Source organism: Nomascus leucogenys, chromosome 9 (assembly GCF_006542625.1).
Source record: "Nomascus leucogenys isolate Asia chromosome 9, Asia_NLE_v1, whole genome shotgun sequence".
Classification (NCBI taxonomy): Eukaryota; Metazoa; Chordata; class Mammalia; order Primates; family Hylobatidae; genus Nomascus; species Nomascus leucogenys.
The window spans coordinates 17059444-17083020 of record NC_044389.1 but is presented as its reverse complement, the minus strand read 5'-3'; positions in this window follow the sequence as shown (position 1 = coordinate 17083020).

Below are 23577 nucleotides of genomic sequence, written 5' to 3'. Positions count from 1 at the left end.
GCTAGTAGAGGTTGGTTCATGAGGTTTAAGGAAACTGTTTCTGTAACATAAAAGTGCAAAGTTACACAGCAAGTGCTGATGTAGAAGCTGCAGCAAGTCATCCAGAAGATTTAGCTAAGATAATTAATAAAGGTGGCTACACTAAAAATATATAATTTCAATGTACATAATACAGTCTTCTATTGAAAGAAGATGCCATCTATGACTTTCATAGTGAAAGAGGAGAAGTCAATGCCTGGCTTCAAAGCTTCAAAAAACAAGCTGACTCTTTGTTGGAAGCTAATGAAGCTGGTGACTTTAATTTGAAGCCAATGCTCGTTTATCATTCCAAAATTTCTAGGGCCCTTAAGAATTATGCTAAACCTACTCCACTTGTTCTCTATAAATGGAATGACAAAGCCTGGGTGGCAGCATATCTATTTACAGTACGGTTGGCATGCTGTATTTTAAGCCCGCTATTGAGACTTACTGCTCAGAAATATAATTTTCTTTTAAAATATTACTGCTCATTGAGAATGTACTTGGTCACCCAAGAGCTCTGATAAAGCTCTAATGCAAGAAGATTAATGTTGTTTTCATGCCTACCAACACAACATCTATTCTGCCACCCATGGATCAAGGTGTAATCTTATTATTTAAGAAATACATTTTGTAAGGCCATCACCGCCATAGATAGTAATTCCTCTGAGGGATCTCAGTAAATTGGAAACCTTCTGAAAATGACTCATCATAGTAAATGCCATAAAGAACATTTGTGATTCATAGGAGGAGGTCAAATTATTAGTATTAACAGGAGTTTAGAGGAAGTTGATTACCACCCTCATGGATTACTTTGAGGAGTTCCAAGACTTCAGCAGAGGAAGTAACTGCAGACGTACTGCAAATGGCAGGACAACAAGAATTAGAAGCGGAGCTTGAAGACGTGATTGAATTGCTGCAATCTCATGATAAAACTTTAATGAATGAGGAATTGCTTCTAATGAACAAGCAAAGAAAGTGGTTTATTAAGGTGGAATCTACTCCTGGTGAAGATGCTGTAAATATCGTTGAAATTACAACAAAGGATTTAGAATATTACATCAATTTAGTTGGCAAAGCAGCTGCAGATTTTGAGAGGACGTACTTCAATATTGAAAGATGTTCTACTATGGGTAAAATGCTACCAAACAGCATTGCATGGTACAGATAACTCTTTAATGAAAAGAAAAGTAAATCAGTGTGGTGAGCTTCACTGGTGTCTTATTTTCAGAAATTGCCACAGCCATGCCAAACTTCAGCAACCACCCACCTCACCAGTTAACAGCCATCAACATTGAAGCAATACCCAAAACCAGCAAAAAGATTACAACTCTCTGAAGGCTTAAACGATCTTTAGCATTTTTAACAATATTTTAAATTAAGGTATGCAATTTTTTTACATAATGCCATTGCACGCTTAACTCACTATCATATAGGGTGAACACACTTTCATATGCACCAGGAAACTAGAAAATTCATGTGACTCACTTTATTGCAATATTTGCTTCATGCAGTGGTCTGAAACTGAAACCACAAAATCTCTGAGGCATGCCTGTATTCTCCAGGTTAACTGTGGATTGGTAAAAAACTAAGCTCTTTCACATTTGTTTGGCATATAGAGAAGTAAAAAGATAATGATGGTGACATTGATGAATGGGATGGAATTAGTATCAAGCCTCAATGGTAAGAACAAGGATCTCAGAAATGTAGTCCCAAGTTTTAACATGACAGGTGGTGAGAACTCACTTGTCAATTGGAGGGTGTCAGATGACTAATTTTCTAAAATCAGTGGTTGCATAAACTACTGCTGCTATGAGAGTCCAAGCCATTCCAGAATTTACAGTTTGATGAGAGTATTCTGTCTTCATCTGTCTAGCTCCAAGAGCATCATGGCATCCTACCACTTCTCCTGCTCTGAAATGATTCTGAAACCACTAGTTTTTTAGGTCTAAGGTTTGCTGAAAAAGCTATGTGGCATAGGGCATCAAAAGGAGCACTGTCCTAATCTTGAAGATTCTTGAGGAAATCGTAGGTCATAGTGTATTGGATCAGATCATGTGTTCAGTGGTTATGCTAATTGTGCTTATGCTATGCTCATCTAAACTCTCAATGATATCATTGATTTGATGAAGATAGATCCTGAAACATTGAGAATGACATGAATGAATGTTAAGATTCCAGTTGTTATTTGCAGCATATATAAACTCTTCCAAAGGCCTGTACATTTATTGGAACAAATATCCTACAGCAGCTGCTACTTCTTTGATCACATAGAAAATGTCCCTGCTTGGTGATTTTCTTTTCTTTCATGACATGTGCATCCTTTAAGAATTGGGGAAAATATGACTTTAGTAAAGTAATAACAACATTTTTTATATACTATCAAAGCAAGAAGTAATTATGTAATTTAATAAAATTCCCTAAGAATTACATAAGAAATATTGATACAGAAATGCAGATTTTTTTCTGAAACTGATACATTTGATTAATTCTTGGAGTCTCATTTTAAAAACTCTAATTTTATTCTAATATTACACTAAACATAGTTTAGTATTTTTATTTTTTATTTTACTTATTTATTTTTTTGAGATGGAGTCTTACTCTGTTGCCCAGGCTGGAGTGCAGTGGCGTGATCTCGACTCATTGTAACTTCCGCATCCTAGGTTCAAGCAATTCTCCTGCCTCAGCCTCCTCAGCAGCTGGCACTACAGGTGCACACTGCCATGCCTGGCTAATTTTTATATTTTTAGTAGAGATGAGGTTTCACCATGTTGGCCGCTCTGGTCTCAAACTCCTGACCTCAAGTGATCCACCTGCCTCAGCCTTCCAAAGTGCTGGGATTATAGGCATGAGCCACCGTGCCTGGCCAATTTAGTGTTTATTTTTATAATTCTAAATCTTTAGGATATTTACTCCTCTGGTCATCATTATGAATATCAATTATATTAGCAAAGTATTGAATAAGGACAATTTAAAAAATGTAATTCCCTGAAATTTATTGCTATCCACAAATTTATGATTTTTACAATAAAATGTTCTGCAAACATACAGAAGATATATTTTGAATATAAAAGAAAAATTAATTATGGTGCACATTTTAAAATGTCATTTTGAATCAATTTGGTTATGAATACATCAAGGGCAGATAATACATTTTTCTCATATTTTTTATATCCTCCTGTGTAGTGCAGGGTTTAGAATAAACAAAGCCTTAATTAATAGATATTGAATTAAAGTAGCACAGTGATCCAGTCTCTGTCCTCCTACCCTGAAAATTAACTAGGGAATTTGGTCAGCATCTCCTCTTTTGTCTTCTACTCCTCAAGGACAAAGTAGTAAATTAGCTTTACTCTTTACTTACATAGTTAAAAAAATGAATATATGAATGTTTGAATTCATGACTCAAACATCACTTATGAGCATGGAAGCTGAAGAAAAAAACTGATGAAAAATTATAAATGGGTACTCAAATATAAGATATTCTGGCTGGGTGTAGTGACCCACGCCTACAATTCCAGCACTTTGGAAGGCCATGGTGGAGGAATGCTTGAGGCCAGGCCTGCAGTGAGCTATGATCTTGCCAGTGTATTCCAGCCTGGGTGAGAGAGCAAGACCCTGTCTCAAAACCAAACACAAACAAACAGAAAGCATAAACAAAACTCTTTCTAATAATAGCTTCTGGTTTCTTTAATGACTTTTGCAGTGACTACTCAATAACATTTGGAACTCTGATTCATTTTTCAGGGATAAATAATGGAACTTCTTCAGGATATTCAACATGACTTCAGCAGACAATTTCAAATTTATTGTAGAATTTCTTAGAAGTTAGGGCAATACCGTAGAGAACTTTGCCACAATTGCTTCCTGTTCCCTATTATTATGTTGCATTTGACCTTCAATAAAAGTTCTACTATAGTAGGCTGAAATTGCATATAAACACACTAGAGACATGTTTTAAAATAGTGGATACCTTCAAAACGAAGGTATTCTGAGGTATTCCTGCCTTAGCCTCCTCAGTAGCTAGCACCACAGGTGCACATCACCATGCCCAGCTAAGTTTTATATTTTTAGTAGGGATGGAGTTTTGCCATGTTGGCCATTCTGGTCTCAAACTCCTGACCTCAAGTGATCCATCCATCTCAGCCTCCCAAACTGCTGGGATTATAGGCATGAGCCACCGTGCCTGGCCAATTTAGTTTCATATATATATATATAAAAAACATGCATATATTTTTTATGTATATTAGAAATTATTTCAGGTCTAGCAAATAACAAAAACTGTTCTTCTGTTGTTTATGGAATAAATGAGTTTCTATAGTGAGTTTCACTACCTGACATAAAATCAAGAACTATTTTTTTAGAAAGCTGGGAACCAACAAGAAAATTTTCGGGTAATGACTTAACACCACTTCTCTAAGAGAGAAGTTGACTTGAGTCACACTTTCACATCTTGTAACTTTCAGTTGATTAATGCTTAAAGAGTCACAGGAGAGAAGAGAAGGAATTGTGAGTCCAACCAAGTCTCTAACTAAACCGAAATTTAGTTGTTTATGGAAATTTTAGAAAATGCCAAAAAAAATTGAGAGGTGTGAGATTTTCGGATTTCTAAGTACATATTTTTAATCCTTGACAGACTCCATTAACCTTGATCCAAGATTGAGACCATCTACAGTTTTCATTTTTTAAACCATGAGAACATGAATTATGTTGATGCCCAATGACTTCCCCTGAGCTAACATTTGAGATTGATTATAAAGTGACCACATTGTAACAATTTGATAACACTGTCCTTGGACTCAGTTTTATCCTTCTGTAAGGATTATTGGTGGCTACATTGATTTGGATGGAAGCCACTGCAGGCTGGACTTCTGTGCTACTGTGAATGGTCGTGTAGGCAAGCTCAGTACATTTACTAAAACGCTGTGAGATTATTTTTTAAATTTGCAACCATTATTGGTATATTTTTTTGAAACATTAGTTCTATTTAGATGGGATAGCAGAATACAACGTGTTGAACAAGTAAAGGAGATAAAAATACCGAACAGATGAGCCATAGGGAAACATGACTGAGAACAAACTGATATTTATAAAAATATATATAAGTGGTGTGGAAATGAAAAGTGTATTATCCACACAGGTCAAATCTTATTATGATGAATTTTAAGAGAGTTTAGTATACAGTAATTTTAAATAAATAAGTAAAACGAATAGACTTCTCCATTGTGCTTATACATGTTCTATCTCAATCTTCCTTGTAATGGAACTTATTACAGAGTTTTGACCTGTGCATCTAAGTATTGATTACTGATGATAATCTGAGACAGGGCCCACATCCTTTCTAGGATTAATATGATCTTGCATTTGAAAAATTCTTTATTACTTTGATGTTTCCCCCTCCCCCCCACCTATTATCTCATGTTTCAAGACAAAAGTGGTGGGAAGCCATGAAGCAAAGCAGTGAGATGCAGGAGTAAAAAGTCTCTCTAGCCTCTGAGTTCAAATCCTAGCCCTATCCCATAGGCATTATAGCATCTTGAGCTTACGACCTGGCCATCCTGTTTCTAAGTTTCCTCATCTCCAAAATAGGATAATAATGGGAGAGTTGCCTCATAGAAATTTTATGAAAATTAGGTGCAATATACATAGTTTTATGATTTATTTGTAGTAAGCACTTAATAAATTGTTTCTCGTATTATGAGATATATACAGCATGGGCTGTTATGACTGTTCACAGACGAGGAAACTGAACAACAAAGGGGTTATGTCCTTCTGTAGGAAGTCTGATGTTTCTTATTAAAATGAATTGCTCAGCTTTATCCTTAGCAGGCTTTTATCAGAGCTAATGTTTTTAACCAAATGGGTTCATTGTGCCCTTTGTTTCCCTTGACGCAGTCATTTTTAAGGGGAAGTCCAAGTAATTGAAAGAACTATACTTTTTATCACTCTAGATACTATATGAACGTAGATTACTTGCTTCTCTTCTCAGGCCTCAGATTCTTTGTCTCTCTGCAATCTCTAAGGCTCTTTTGTTAGAAAATGATGTTACATTATTTCACAGACTAGATAATTAAACTCTTGGACTCTAAGATTTGACTCTAATAAACAAACCATCCTAAATTAAAAGAAAAGAAACCCACATTTTGACCATAAAAATGTTATGGATTATTTTGCGGTAATAATTAGGTACTGATATTAGGCACTCCTAGGCCAGTTCTTTCTGTTTTTAACATCCCATTTCAAAAAATGTTGGAAGGGAAATTCAGATCCTCAAACTCAGCCTAACATTGACAGCAGTTATAGAAACAAAGTTTCACCTACCAAGTCCAAATATGATCATTAATAATGTACTGTGTATTAATAGGTGCACATGGTATAGACACATCAGTGCCTAATGCAATGACAAATCACATCCAAATCTAATAGAAGTAAATATTACTAAAATTCTACATTATTTTTATTAAATAATTAATTCCACATTTTCAATTAAGAAACTACTTTTGATATTTATTTAATATGGTCTGCTATTGCATCTCTAACTTTTTTTTTCCTTCATTTTCCTCTGTCTAAAGATTGGGCTTATATAACCAAATATCAGTTGAATAAATTGATATTTTTTTAAAAAGAAGGATGAAGAAAATCACAGACATTTCTGAAATTTCATATTATGGATAGATTAAGAATAACTGAATTTCATATGCTATGAATACCTAAAAAGCAATTTAATTTGAATCTATTCTGTATTTATAGAATATTCTAGACCTGGAGATAGTTTTGGTAAACAAATAGATTTAAAAATTTGTTTCTAATTGTCTGCTTTATGGCATGGTCTAAATAGTTATTGATTAGAATTTCGTAAATTAAATCTTTTGTATAGACTTCAGTGGAAAAAAAAATTGTCAATATAATTATAACTATTTACATTTCAAGTATATTTTTAATTCATGTTACATTTCTTCTTTAACTCACTTGTGATTTTTTTCTCCATGGACTACCATTACTCATGCTACACTCTTCATATTTAGATTTATATTATTATCACTACTTCTGACATTTGAATCTATAAGTTCCATCCCTTATGCTTACTATTAATGAAAGTTCATTATATGTACATCGTAGTTATAAACCAGTTTAAACCTAAAGCATAGTCTGAATTAGCAAGAGAATTTATAACTTATTGTCATTTATTCAGAAATAAGAAATCTGAGTTAAGTTTGCAATGATAAAATTCAAGGTAAAAGTGTTGGCAACAGTCACTCAATGATCAACTTTCCTATAATAAGAAATAATGGTAGTGCTAACTTAAAACATAATAAATTTGATAATACTCTGAGGACATCCATTTTGTAACTCTTAGTATTAATGTCTAAATCAGCAGTTGGAAAACCCCCACAGTCATATCATGTGGTTCAGTAATAATAGTTAAAATCTATCCTGCAGTGAATCTTTTCTTTTTTTGAGCTACCCAGTGGTTCCATATTATTACAGAATTTGCAGAGAATAATTTCTACCCCAAAAGAATCTTTACAAATAAGTGCCCATGCTGTTTCCTGACTTTCCTTGGCTTATCTGTAAAATGCATTATCAGAATTGAATAAGATCCTTTTAAGCTATGTGATTTTACATGTGATACTTCATAGAGAGAATCAGCGGATTCTGGTGAAGAATGCTTTTCAGAAGACACAGACAGGAACCAAAGTTCATATACAAATGAGTTTAAAATATGAAAATTAAATACTAAAAGAGAATAACCTTGAATAAGTGAGACCACATTTTAAATAGGATGGACCACTTGGCACATGTATAATATAGAGATTATTTTGAGAGCTCAGAATTTATTAATTGGCTAATGGTCTCATTTTTAGATAATCATGTAGAGATACATCCTAAGTCCTGGGAGATCCACCAGCCCTACGTCTCTAAATTACTGATAAGGAAAATGAGGTCCAAAGAGAGCCATCCAGCTGTTGAATAACATGTCTTCTGACTCCTTACCCAGTTCTTTTCTTATTTGCTATTTTACCATGAGAAACAGACATAGGTATTCTGAAAGACAGTTAATTAATTGACAGAATTGTGGAGAAGAAAACAAAAAAGATCGAAATAATAGACACTGACTGTGTAATTATCTGGAGGAAAGAATATTGGTAGCTTTTTAATTCTAGTAAAGATACAAATGTCCAAGGAAAAGAAAAAAATAATAAATATTTAGTAAACATATTTCAAGTTCTTTTGGCCAAATTATAAGAAGAGAGCCTTTAAAAAACAGCTTTTGATATTCTTGAATTTATTTTATAGCAAAAATGTGATGTCTTTGAATAAATGACTTGGCATACAAAACTCACAGAATCAAGAATTTTAAATATATTATTGTATAGTAATAATATGTTCTTTTGATAAATGGTATGGCTACAATCATTGTATCAGCATTTTTTATGTAGATCTAATGTAAAAAGTCAGAAGTCACATTTATTGAGGGCTATAATATACTCTCTCTGAACCTGAGAAAAGATGGAATCTTTCATATTCACCTGTCTTCATCTTTAGACTATGTTAGCCCAAACATTGTCTGGAGTAAATATTTACTAATGGATACTAATTGTCCAATTTTGAAATAACTCGTAGTTAATAAATGTGAGTTGAAGATAGTTTAGGTGGATAGCAATCTCAAATATCTAACAAAAGTAGTACAGTTGCTTACATGTTTTAGGCATTAAGATCTTGACTAAAGTTTTAAATTGACTATAAGTATCTCTTGATATATTGCTACCTAGATAATTTAATTAGTGAGGGAAGTATTAATAGGGGACAAATCATTTAAACTCACCTTTACATATCTCTGAAGTTTTTTGTCTATAGATTATGTTTAGGATCATACATGATAGGAAAGGTGCTGATGCAGATTTCTACTCTGATGCCGTGGCAGAGACAGAGCATTAGAGATTTGTATGGCAATGCATTACCACATGGTTCATGTAAATCTGCAGTAATACTGTATTCAAATAAGGACCTTGGTTTCAGTACACTTGTTCAGAATTGCGTTTGCCCCTTTTTAAAGGAAAATCTAGTTCCAAAAAGCAACCCTACTGTCAATGCTCTTTCTTTAACTATGATATTGGTGCTATTTTCTTGGCAAACGAAAGACAATTCTTATGGATTGTTGGAATATTTTACAATAAGCACCTTACAATATCCTTTGAGAGTGTGGCATATGAAAATTAATGCATGGAGCTAACTGTAGTACATTCTTCTTTATGAAAACAATAAAATGGGAGACACAGAACTAATGTTAAATAATAACATTTTAACCATATTAGCAATTCCTTATGTAACATAAAAATAGCTAAAATGTAAGACTTAATTCCAAAGAATTTGAATAAAAGAAAGGCATGAGGCATATTTTCTCAATTTCTGCAACCATGAAATTTAGTTGAAGCAGGTGGAAAGATCTTTTAATTTAAATTTTTAATCAACGTTATGGTTTTAAACTAAAAATATATTAATAAGTACAGTATCCAATGAATATATTTATTTGAAAAAATTCGATAACTTAAAGACAAATTTAAAAACTAGTTAGGAATTTTATATTTGATACCTCATTCTTTTTATTGTTTCTGATATGTAGGTGATTAAAATGTAAAAATAGAGACATGAAAAATAAGCTGCAAACTATGAGAGAGTGATTACTTCCATAGCCAGAGGGAAATCAGGATATGAAATGAGGATGGGAGTCTTCAACTGTATATAAATAGTTCTTTTTTTAATAATTTGCGGGTAAGTATAGCAAAATATTATAAATTATAAATCTTGGTGGTGGAAATATGGATATGTATATTATATTGCTTTTACTTTTCTGTGTAGTTTAAAATATTTCAAAATATAAAATAAGGTTTTTTCTACATTTTAAAATTCTAGCTAAAAGAAATGCTTATATATTATTTCTCCAGTGAAATTTTAAAACCAACCTTTTCCTCAAGTTAGATATTTTATTGTCTTCACAATTCAAAACCATGTATTTAAAATACATGAATTTATGTAATTTGGATAATTCTTTGCTAAACAAAGCCTTCAGCAGAAAAGTAAAATAAAATTCTGAATGGTTTTAATGTAATCCAATACTTGCAAAACTTTATTTCCCCCTTTTATGTTTATATAGTTAATATAGAGTCATTTCATATGTTTATGCATGTTATATATAATAACATTAGATTTTAGAGGCAGATATATGGTTGGTTTGTTAAAAATATCTATTAATTAGTATGTATAAATGAATGTTCATTCATATTTATCAAACACCATGTAAATACATAAGTATATTTTATAAAATGTTGTAGTAAAAATTGTTTACTAAAAACACTAAAGTAGCTTGTGTATTCATCTCTTAGTTTATAATTTTTAAAAGTAAAATTAATCCTTTAAACAAATATAAGCCTGGAATAGAAGAGCTTTATTTATTACTGAAAGTGTATGTGTGAAAACATAGAGGAAATAATTATATAAAGTTTTCTATGTCCCCCTCAAAGTAAAGTAGCTTAAATAGAAATCACTATTTTAGATATATTCTTACAAGAATTCATTCTAACAACAAATGTACTAATCTGGTTTAAATGTCAGTTGCACTTGAATAGCCTTAGTTATATCTTGAAGAAGAGCAATATGCACTGTTTATTAATTATAAAAGGAAACGAATCTAAGTTTACTGAGTTTTTAAACTTTTTAATAAAAATGTGAGCATCATAGCTACTGGATTATTTGCTATGTTCAACACACTCCGTTCACAATTAAAGTTTGCACATAGTGTCTAATAATGGTCAAGCACTTGCAAAAATGTTGCACCTGGAACAGGGAGGAGTGAGAAGGGCAAAGGTCAAAACCAGTCCTTAATAAGCATTGACTAAATAGACTTTGGACTCAGTGAAAAGTCCAGACGACCCCTGCAGCGTCATCTTACAGCTCTGATTTTCCTCTTTTCAACATGTAGTATAATCCATAAATACAACCAAATCACTAGCAGCTTAGTCTTTGGTTTGGTTTTTATCTTTCAGTTTCCCCCCACTGCCCCCTTCACAAAGATTTGAAAAATTAACCCCTTTCTGTCCTCAGACTAACCAAATAATGAATTTCTTCATAGTCACTGTTGTCAGCTTAAATCGTTAACCCTTTTCAGGGCAAGAGGCACTTTGTAAAGTGGCTCTTAATAACCAGAGTAGTGACTGAGAGTTTCGTTTTCTCCCAATATATTTTGAATAGATAACTAATAGTAACAAGCCAATCAAACAATTACACAAATCAGTAAATTATGTCTCTTTTATAAATGTTTTTAAAGCAATAAAATTAAATTAATACTTAAAGCCTTGTGAGGAATTTTTACTTCTGTTTTCCCATCACACAGTGGTTGTATTTTCATGAGTTTCTTGATAATTCATAGGTATAATAAAAATGTCTATAACCAATTTTTGACACACTCTCCTAATTTCAAATTATTTGATACAGTTTACACCCTGATATTGACATAGTCTCCTCTTTTCATACTTGTCTTTTATTTTTCTAGTCCAACATTTGCTGAAGGAGAAGTTAGTTCCTTTAAGTTAAAACAGTAATTTCCCTACAGGAAATATACCGAATCAAGTATAAACCACAAGAATGAGTCGAGCATCTACTTCAAGTGCATTAGTTGAGAGAAGCCTTCCACTCTGAAGTGGGCACACTTCATGAACCAGAAGTGAGAGCTGCCCAATCAGATTCAGTGTAATTGTATTATTCTGTCTACTACACTGCAGATTTTCAGAATGCCAAAGACATCTGCGTCTGTCCCTACATTTATCCTTTTGATGTCATGTCTACCCTGTTAACCCTGTTTCCCTTAGAGTTAAAAATATAACATTTTAAAACAAAACTTTAAGAAGACAGCTCTGCGTGTGAAACATAAACAGCACCACTGAGGGTGAGGCAAAGTCCTAACTAAGCAGAAATGACTGGGAATGCAGCAAACTGGGTGGAAGTTCAGAAGTGTGCTATAGTCTGAAGGAGGATCCTTTAGAAGGAGCATGAAAACAGATGGAAGTAGTGTCCCTGGAGAGTTAAAAGAGGCCTGGGTTTCGCAAGGATTGCTGTTCCTAACTGATTGTCACAGTCTTAGAGAACAGGAGAGAGGATATAGCAGGGGGCAGACATTTTGCACGATTGCAAAGCTTCCCTAACTGGCCCTATTTTTATATGCTCTGTTCGCCTACAGAATCAGGATACATGGAAACAAACAGACCAGTAAATCTCAACCATGACCCCACACAAATAAAAGTACCAAAACTTATTTCAAAGATAAGTAGAAAGTGTTTCTTATTTTATGTAATATTTTTGATTATCTACAATCTTGCAGAATCAAGACCAATTTTTCCAGAGTAACACGGAAAAGGAGAAAAATGGGAGTAGCTCAGAGTTCTATTCCTTATTTAAACCTATCTGTCCAGAACATCTTAGCTTCAACCATCTGAAATTATAACACCAATGTAATTTTACTGTTTTTTCCCCAAGATTCTATTATCCATTACCTCCGACAAACAAAGTTAGATTCAGCACTACTAAAATGTATAGTTTTAAAAGTAAAGCAAAGCTAGAAATATGTATAATGTAATACTTTTTTGTTTGTTTTGTTTGTGTATATTTTGTTTGATTTCTTAAGTTTCTAAAAATCTTGTATTTATTTGAGGTAGGAAAACAAGAATTGGCTAAATCACTGCCCTTAATTTTTCTAATGGGTTTTTATAATTCCTAAATTGATGGGAAAATCATCAAATATTGGAAAATTCTTATATTTTGGAAGCACAAATTGATTCACGGAACATATATATATATTATATATTCTCTCGATATAGAATGAATATATATATACACACACATATATATAAAAGACGATCTCAGATATTTAAATTTTCCATGTTCATAAAGAATTTACTTCATATTTTGGTGGCTTAGAACATGCCTTTATATTTGTGAATCCCATGAACAAAAACAGTTCAGTTTTCTCTGAAATTTTGATTTAAAAAAATTATAATTGATCTTATCATTCATAAGACTTGCACTTTTCAAACAATTGTAAAAACATGGCTTTTGATGATTAGGCAGCACGTATTTTTGGACAACTAATAGATTTGCTTGAGATCTAAGGTACCTGATGAAGAATGAGAAAAGAACACTAGATCAGGTAGAGTGTTGCTCTGAGACCACTTCAAAAACCCTGGTAATTAATTTGGAGTTTTTCTTATCTCTATTATATATTTTTAAAGTATACACCTTTGGTTTATGGTTTTTTCTGTCTTTATTAGGCAAACAAATGTCAATATGTCTGGATAACTTGTTTTCATCAAATATTTTCACCATTTGAATAATAAATGTCTTTTAAAAAAATCTTTGACTCTTTGCAGTAATAAATAAATTACAAAGATAATTATTTGAGTCAAGAATTTTTCAAAAAGAAAAAAAATCTGGGAACTTAGATGCCCACTTTTAATACATACGTAATTCACTGAGCTATACTGAATATGGAGATCACCTTCTATTCTTGATTTTTTTTTACTGGTCCAAGTTCAAATAAAATTTACATAAAAATATTTTCTTTATAAAATGACTATACAGATAATGAACCAAGAATATTATATATTGAATATTTTCATGGTAAATTTAAAAAGCATATGTATCTTCCAAAAATAATGTTTTTTTAAATAACAAGAAAAATTAATTTAGTACAACCATTCTTTCATCTTATTCAACCAATATTTTATTTTTTAACCAATAAGGTGCTTACTAGACAGTTGAAACTGTGTAAGCGAATAACTTAAAAAAATTACTTGTGATAAAATGATAGAAAAAGCCAACCCAAATAATTTTCATTGAAGACGAATCTTGCAGCTATATTAATACTAATAAAAATTAAATGCTTTTGATTAGTCTAGATTGGCTCGTAAGGGTAAAACACAAAGACAAAACTGAGGCAGTGAGCCTCACAATGCCTCTACTGATTTCTCTACTGGCCCTTCCTCTGCACATGGTCAATTAGAATTGAAAATCCTGTGCTGATTTCATTCGCTGGAATTTTTAAGCAGGTCAGGAAGAAAGATGTTATTGAAAGGAAAAGTCTCATCTAAATAAGAAAGGAGCACGTGGCCATCTGGTCTTAGCTATACATATAAAAAGTTATTTCAGCTGAACTGCAGGCTTGATGTTTAAAAAGATGTGCCAGAAATCAAACCAAAATCTGTTTACGGTAAAATATCCCAAATGTTTCTTTTTAAACTTTCAAATATGCAATACACAGTTCATTTCCTATCTGTGATTCATGAGCCCATTTGACCCCAGCGCCTCACTGAGCTTGACTGAGTTTCACTCAGTAGAACATTCAATCATTTTTAGAACACTTTTCCTTCATAGAGTGTCAACAAGACAGTGAATCTTTTGAAAATTGTGAAAATAACTTTGATAGTTTTCACTCAAATTAATTTTGAGTATTGTCGTCATGTAGGATTGCAAGAATAAAATTTGAAACATAAAGCAGCCAAACCAGTTTCCCTTGTTTTCTCATCGCAACTTGAGGTTCCTGTGCATTCTCTGCACAGTGCTCAGGTATCTACTCACAATAATTTCAGGCCCTATGCCTAAAGGCTAAGTTAAAAAAAAAATTCCCTTTTCATGAAGAGAAATTTTAAGTGTTGAGTCTTCTTTTGCAAATCATTTTCATGGTAGTAAGAAACAGAGATGGTTTTAAAAATCCTATTTTATACTGTTTGTCAAATTAGAGTCATATCTTTTGATATTATTTTTTGACATGAGGTATTTGTGGTAATTATAACATCAGTACATTAATTCATCCAATATCTGATAATGCCCTTCTGGTAGTATAGACATATAGACATATAGTTGATGTCCCAATCTGAATTTTATTGTATTGAAATACCTTGGTAGTCTTCAAGAACTCTTATTATAAAGTGACAACAATTATTTGGGGTCAGAAGACTATATTCAAATACATTATATATATATATATATATATATACACATTATATATATATATATACACATTATATATATATACACACATATATATATACACATATATATATACACACTAAATATGCTACATACATGTCAGAGACATACATGACCATAATACCAACACATGCTAAACAAGGATGTAGATTTAAGCTAAGTCTTCAGTTAAATAATTGGATTAAAATATTCTAATATATGAAACAAAAGCCTCTTGACATATCTTTGACATAAAATGCCCATTGGTTGTTTTTGTATATCTACTATGTTTGTTCTGCCATTTCAAATAAATCATTGCCATTGTGTAAGAAGAATAAACTGTACTATAGTAAATTGTTCTTTCTCCGTTATGCTCTGAAAAACCATTTGTTCTTGAATTGGCGTTACGTAGTTCAACTATTTCAATCAAGTCCATTATCTTCTTGTCTTTGAAAGATGTCTTTTCAGTAACCTGTACCCAGTGGGCAATGTCATGTATTGTTTTTTGAAAGTAGGTAAAATTTAAACACAACTATTTGCCCATTTTAATCTTTGATAAGGAAATTATATAATTAATCATCAATCTTCCACTGTATGTTGGAAGAACTGTTTATGTCAAAATTATAGAGTTAGGCCAAGAATTTCTTAAAGAAGTTATTTATTAGTTCATAGTGGAGTCTTACCCTATAGACTGTCATCTAACTTGTGTAGCTTGTTTTCTCTAAGTACAAAATGTGTCAATTCTTTAGCTACATACTTTTCTTAACAATAATAACATGAAAACAGAAAAAGAGCAAAACATTTTTTCATTTGTTTTAAAACAATCACACAATACATTGACAAAATGAATCTTATTAATTTGTTGACATATATGTAGTGCTGTTTATACATATATGCTTTGAAAATCCTTTCAGATTAATTGCTTTTTAGTATGCAAGAATGAAGAAGTATTAAGAGCAAATTCCAAAATTATAAAAATTATCTATCAGATACGTGGTATGTAAAAACTGGTAAGTATAGCAGTTATTCTATTCTAATGAAGATTAATTTAAATTACATATCAAAACTTGGTAGTTAAGGGGTAGAATGTATACAGAGTTGTTCTATATCTACATCTCAAATCTGGCAATATGTTTTGGTAAAAGTATTAAACTTTATTAGCGTGAAATAAAATAATGTACTTAAATACGTGCATTAATAAAAATCTGATCACATGTTTGGTGAGTAACTATCCAGTGTAAGACCCATAAAACAGACTTGAAAATAAATACAAACACTGAACTAGCTCACACAAAAGTTAATTCAACTATTATCTAATCCACAGATACACCCTTATAAAAGCACACGAGAGAGCATTACTTCTAAATCATTGGTATAAAATTACTCTCTCCTAAAGAAATAAGTTAAAAGTAAAAAGGATTTAATTGTTACAAAATGTTAAGTGGCGAATAAAAAACACCAAGTCATAATAAATTGCAGTATTGTAGCATTTTTATCCAACTTGATTTCAAAATGCTCACCATTTCTACATCTTATTTATATCACTGAAATTCAGCCGCTTTTCAAGTGTTCAAACAGCATATTAATAAGGCTTCCTAGAACCAGGAAACTCTGACTACATATATCTTGATAAACATACCCATCCTGCCCCATAAACACATCTTCAAAAGAAAGATAGCTGCAAATAAAATAGTCCTTTCCTGTGGGTGTCGGTTAACCCCACGAGCACGTGAACTTCCTATGGGCACACACCCAACATACATTAGCGATTAGGTGATTGAAAATGTTGCCCACAAAGGCAAAATTTTATATATGATGACATCACCAGCTAACCTGGATTTCTCTGTGATATAATGATATAATTTCCTGGTTGAGTGTGTGCATCTTGAGACAGAGAGAGAAAGAGAAAAGAGAGCGAGCATGTGTGTATGTATGTATGTGTGTGTGTGTGTGTGTTTGTGTGTGAGAGAGAGAGAGAGAGAGAGAGAGAGAGAGAAAGAGAGATGCTTAAAGAACAGCATCATCAGAAATGGTATATAACCTTCTGCAAGGTTTGCAAGAATCTTTCGACAGACCTTTGACTTGTTCCAGATTTCATGCAGCGTAAGTTCATTCAAAAATGCATTCTCCACACAAACAAATTACGTTATGTTTAGTTAGCACACTATTAGTTCCTAAAATATTCTGATAAGATCTGTTGAGATGAGATTTCTACACCAAATGAGGCATGTGCATCTGTATGATACGGTGCGGGAGTTGCAAAGTCCCTTGAGACCTGCCTTTGAATGGGTAAGACGTCTTGGTTTCAAAGGTAATGAAAGGGTTAAAAATTGAGGCTGTCTAGGGTAAGAGAAAGGGGATATTGTTGTCTTTAATCTTTCCGCAGTATGTGTAAGACTTCCATCCCGGATCTGCACATAGCAGTGGAATAGGCTCGGCATGCATTGCGTGCAAGCTCCTTGATTGTAGAAGGGGAAAAAAATCTGGCTGGAGTCCAGACAGGCTGGAGCTCTGTTGATCATTATGTCTAGCCTTCAGGTGTCTCAGCACACAGTGGGCGGCGGTGGGGGAGGTGTAGATAACATGAGAGCAGACAAAGAAAAAAAATGGTGTATTTTTATAAGATTATGTGAAAATTTGTATTTATTTTCAAGTCCTCCTTAAGAAAATGAATCCTAACGTCTTGGACTTTTATAATTAGAACACAGGCTCTGCTCTGGCAGCTCTCTTTAAGCCATAATTAGTTATGTCTGGAGCCTTTGAATAATTCCTTTCAATAATTGATGGAGTTAATATTCTCTTTTAAAAATGAGGAGGACAATGTTTTTCACAAACTCTTTTTGTTGGAGGCTTTGTCATTCAAAATTTTCATCAGTCATAATCACACTGGTGTGATTTGCCTTTTCATTTCTTATAAGACTTAGCTTATAACTTTTTAAGGATGTGGATAATTCTAAAAGTAAAGGCATAATGCATTGCTAGATTACTCTAGCTGAATATAAAAAGAAAGCAGTAATACAGGAACATTCTATCCATTTGTTTCCAATTATTTTATAAATTTAAAAACTGCATTGTATGTTGCTTCTGTTTGAAACTCCATCAAAAAACCTTACTATGAATGTAAGGAACTTAGATGCTAATCATATCTTTTGCTTGCTAGCAAGAAGAAATGCCAAATTATTTTATTCTTCAAGCATTCTTCTATAAAGAAGCTTCCGCATGCTTCCTCCCCACCCCCACATCCTCACTCCACCCTATTAGGAATTTCAAAAAAAAAAAAAAAAAAAATCTTTATACATGGAAGGCTAGATCCTAAGACAGAAAGCTGTCTTTTCCTTCTGTCTTTACACTGGCCACTTTCAGTCGCCTTCACTTCTGCTGGGACTTTATTTCACATTGTGTGGACTACAACACCGAAACCAGTTCAGTCTCTATCCTTATTATAAAATTAAAAGTGGTGGTTAAAAAAACATATAAAGAAAGCCCTGGCTTGAAGCCATTGTTCAGAATTTAAGAGCTATTTGCCCCCAAGTGTCTTTGCAGTCTTTCATAGCTAATTATAATAACTGTCAGATGTCTGGAAAGTCTATGGTGCCCTTGTCAGTGGAGTCAGCAAAGTTTGTCTTTTATTTTTCTTGGGGACAGAGCAAATCTGATTAGACATAAAAAGCAAAAAGAAGTGAACTAAGTACATATGCGTGTGCCTTCATTTTTTCTTATGAACAAAGCAGCACACTACAGCGATGTTCCGGCGCACAGCCTCCTACAGCTACTCTTTGGAATGCCTGACTTTTATTTTTAATTCTTTATCCTTAACAGAATAAAGTATGCAACAATTGTCCCTGGAATATTTTCCTGCCAGCTGAATATCCTTCAATATACACATGAAAGAGTACCCTTAAGACATCTTCAAATATTGATGTTTATGACATAAAACTATTTTAATCAGTCCACTTGACGGAAAGAAAGGTATACTCACAATTTCAAAATGGTTATTTGCTCTAGTTTCTTGTCCCCGGAGGCAGAGCAGAGGCTTTTGCCAGACTGTCCATGATGCAGGTGCAGAATCCCTGTTTTCATGCCGGAGAGGAAGGTAGAAAGTGCCTCATAAAGTCACTCGGAACTCAGCCACTTGTGCTCAGACATCCCTTGCTCCTGTGGAAGCTGTACTATCTGCAGTTCTGAATTGAACTAAATTACAGCCCATGTGAAAGACAGGGGCAGTGAGTCATGTGAGAGATACAGAGCTATCCTATTGGCCACAAAGACATAGCTTAGGCATTCTGCCTTTTCCACCATTGGTGAATAGTTAAAACTGAAAGCATCTAGATCCTCCTCTTGAGCTTATTTGTCCTTTATGTGTGGAAGAATGACTGTAGGATTTTACAGTGACAGAATTAGTTAAGAAAGGGACTGAAGTCATCCTTCACAGAGACTGGTGGGAGGTGATTGGAAGCTCAGCTTTTTTAAGATTTCTTTTTTTCTTTTTATCCCCCTGCCCTGCAGTTTTGTCTATAATTTGCCTGTTTGCCTGTCAGAAAAATGTTTTTTGTATTTTTTTCTCCCTTCAGTTAACTTTGGAAGTGACAGAAAGTAAATTATCATCATATTCCTTTGCAGAACTGTCATGTTTTGAAGCACAAAATCAATTATTTTCAATGATGCATTTTCGAATTTTATTTTTACATTTACAGAGACTTTATTGCAGTTCTAAACTAACAAACTAAATTGTTCATTAGTGACACCAAATAAAGAAATAACTTTTGAGTAATTATTACATTTTGGAGAAAGGAGGGGTAGAAATAACTCTGGAAAATAATAAAAGGCAACAATATCAAAACAAATCAAATAAGGGGCTTTAACTAAGAAGGGATAAAGAAGAAACATATTTCTCCATCAAAGCCACTCTTTAATTTACCACTTTAGGTAAGGCAAAATGTCCAGAAAACTGCCAGTCAGAAGGTATCTTTTAGTTATCCTAGGATCCTTTAATTCACCTAATTCCTTAAAAATACTTAAATGTGTTTGTAAAGATTTAGAGGCTGCAAACTACCTTAGAAGCCATCAAATCTCACATTCCCTATGTTAAAGGTGAGGAAGGTGGCCTCTGACAGTAATGACTCTCTTCATAACACTGATCCACCGTGTTATGCAAAATAAATGAAGGAAACATTGAAATAAATACTAGTTTGCTCTGTCTCACGTACCTACTAAGAGCCAGTTACCTTCTCATTTAATTCAATAATTGTACAACCCATAGAATAAGTTTGACTACTTTCATTTCTCCTCGGCAAAAACAGACTCAAATGTTTTACTACCATGGTAGTGCCTGAATTTGAATCCAAGTGGCTGATTCCATGCCTACTTTTTCCAACTAGGTATGTATCCTTCCAAATAATGATGGTTGTCACTTATAGGTTCCTTCCTACTGTATGGCAAGTAATGTGCAAAACCCTTTAGAGCCCCTCATTCAATTCTCACAACTGTTAATGAGTAAATTATTCTATTTTGCTGATTTCATTGATGAGGAAATGAGGTGTATACTACTCAGTATTGTGTAGGTGGTAGCTGGTAGCATGTGATTCAAACCAGCTCTTATCTGTTTTACAGACTATATGGATTCTCATCACAATGTTAAATAAGACTTGATTTTTCCATGTTTTTTTCTGGTCTAATATATTAGAATACTTTGGCATAAATACGCAATATTAACTGTGGTCATGTCATTATCTGGGTCTGTTTGGTTCAGACCCAGATCATACCATGAAGTGACCCATATGGGACTGGAAATAGGCATCAGAGGAGCAGTCATGGAACCATATTTATCTTGGGGCCCTACAAGCAGCCTCACACAGGGTCTTGCAATGATAGGAGCTTTGACATCAGTTGAAGGGGCACATGCTCTCAGAACATCAGCCTGGGTCTTCAGGAGTCCTACTGCTGGTTCAAAATCTGAAACCCACTGTTTAGCAGAATAAGTACCGGATCATTTCAAAAATAGTGTCAAAAATTCCATTTCAGCCAGATATCAAGAGCCACCAAGGAGTTTCCTGAATTGTAACCCTCCTGCAGCAGCTGTAATCATACAAATGGGAAATTTGCATTGGCTCCCACAACCCTTGTGTGGTTTGTTTGTAGACGGAAGGTGATTACTGAAGTGCAACTGCATCTTCACCTGCACTTTCTAAAGCACACATTGCTGTTGCTCAGAATATCATATAGGACAGGTTAGGCAGGTCCCAGATAGCATTGGAAGAGAGTTTTTAGTCCTTTTCTGTTTTGAATACTTTTGCTTCTTTCCATAAGTGCTGCTTACTTTCCTGAACAATCCACAATCCAATCACCTACCTCATGCTGTCCCAAACCCTTCCAGGTCAGCCCTCTCATATAGTGAGCATGTGATAACATTATGTTATCCTTATCTTCATCAAATAAGCTTCTCTATTATATCGCAAATATTTCAAAGACTGAGCTGTATCTTGTTACATTTTAATCCTGCATAATGCCCATCACAGTAGAGATGAGATAAATATTTGATTTTCTTTTTTTTTTGGCCTTCAGTGACCTATTCAGTGGTATACAACAGATCAGAAATAAATCTGGTGAGATAATGCGAACATATTTTTTAAAAACTTAGCACTTTAAAACATAGTCTAAAAAAGTGAATCAGACACTGGAGAACAAGTAGGAAAATTATTATGAGACCACAGACTCTCCCTAATATTGGTCTAAATCAATCAGATACAACACTTATACTAACTAAACTGATGGTCATGGCATTAGCACACACTTACCTCAGTCCTCTCTGCTATCATCTACCAACTTCTCCTTCATTCCTCTCATTTACTGTTTTTCAGATTTCCTTTTTGTCTCTAGCCCTGCTTTAGTTCAGTGTTCACAAGGGCATTCTATTCAACACTCTAATGTCTCAGTTCAGCAACTTCCTCAATTTCGATGAGGTTCACCACCACTCCCCATGACAATCACCCATGCTCATGTGTTAAAGCTTGGAAATTTTTATTTTATTATTTATTTTTTCTTTTTTTGAGATGGAGTTTTGCTCTTGTTGCCCAGGCTGGAGTGCAATGGCGCAATCTTGGCTCACCCCAACATCCGCCTCCCGGGTTCAAGTGATTCTCCTGCCTCAGCCTCCCAAGTAGCTGGGAATACAGGCGCACGCCACCATGCCTGGCTAATTTTGTACTTTTGGTAGAGATGCAGTTTCTCCATGTTGGTCAGGCTGGTCTAGAACTCCCAACCTCAGATGATCCACCTGCCTCAGCCTCCCAAAGTGCTGGGATTACAGGCATGAGCCACAGCGCCCAGCCCAAACCACCTACTTTCTAATCACCATCTTCAACGTTTTCAACTCTTTATCACTATGCTTTGTTTTTCAGCTTCTCTGATACCTTCAATCCTTTGGTGTCTACGTTTTCTCCTTATCTATCACCCCCTTCATTCCTTTTCTCCCCTTTCCTTTCATACTTGATTCTCTCTTAGAGTTCATGATTCATAATTTCATACAGTGTCCTGAACTCTCTTGCCCTGTTTTTCTTCCGATGGCCTCCTCCTCCCAAGAAAACCAGATTTTGAATCAATCCAACTGTTAAACTTTTCTTTTTTTTTTGAGACAGATCTCGCTCTATCGCCCAGGCTGGAGTGCAGTGGCGTGATCTCGGCTCACTGCAACCTCCCCCTCCCGGGTTTACGCCATTCTCCTGCCTCAGCCTCCCTAGTAGCTGGGACTACAGGCGCCCACCACCATGCCTGGCTAATTTTTTGTATTTTTAGTAGAGACGGGGTTTCACCATGTTAGCCAGGATGGTCTCGATCTCCTGACCTCATGATCCACCGGCCTTGGCCTTCCAAAGTGTTGGGATTACAGGCGTGAGCCACCACGCCCGACCTAAACTTTTCTAAGCTATTCTGGGCTTTCTAAGAGCTGCTGGAGAAAAGTCTCTTAAGCCTAGAAAGGATGTTACTATAGGCCAATAGTCTCCAGATTTGACCAGTTACTCAGTGCTATATTAAAAATCTATGTTTCCCCAATCAGCTTTTTATCATTTTCCACAATGCTATCCAATCTTTTCTCCACCACCTCTACTCTGCATTCTCACCAGATTGTGTTGCCTTCTTATTCTCAGGAGAACCAATGAACTTGCCATATGTAGATTCAACTTTTTCTTATTTATTCTCATCACAATGGAAAAGTTGTTTTTCAACCTTTTCAAGGCAGATCATTTACTGTGTATATGGATATCAATCTCTTCTACCTACTTGGAAATTTTTTCTTAGATGCTTTTATCTTTCTCAAATTGTCAACATGTCCCTGCCTACTAAACTCATTGATAGTAGCATTTTAAAAATGCTGTTTTTATCTTTAATATTTAAAAATCTCCTGCATAGATACCGGGTCCTGCTTCCTGTCTTCTACCCTTCCTGGGTAAATCTCTTCAAAGATTTAGTGATACTCACTATTACTGCTTCATTTCCTTTTGTTTCTCTACTTAATCAATCTGGCTTCCGTCCTCATCATACTGATTT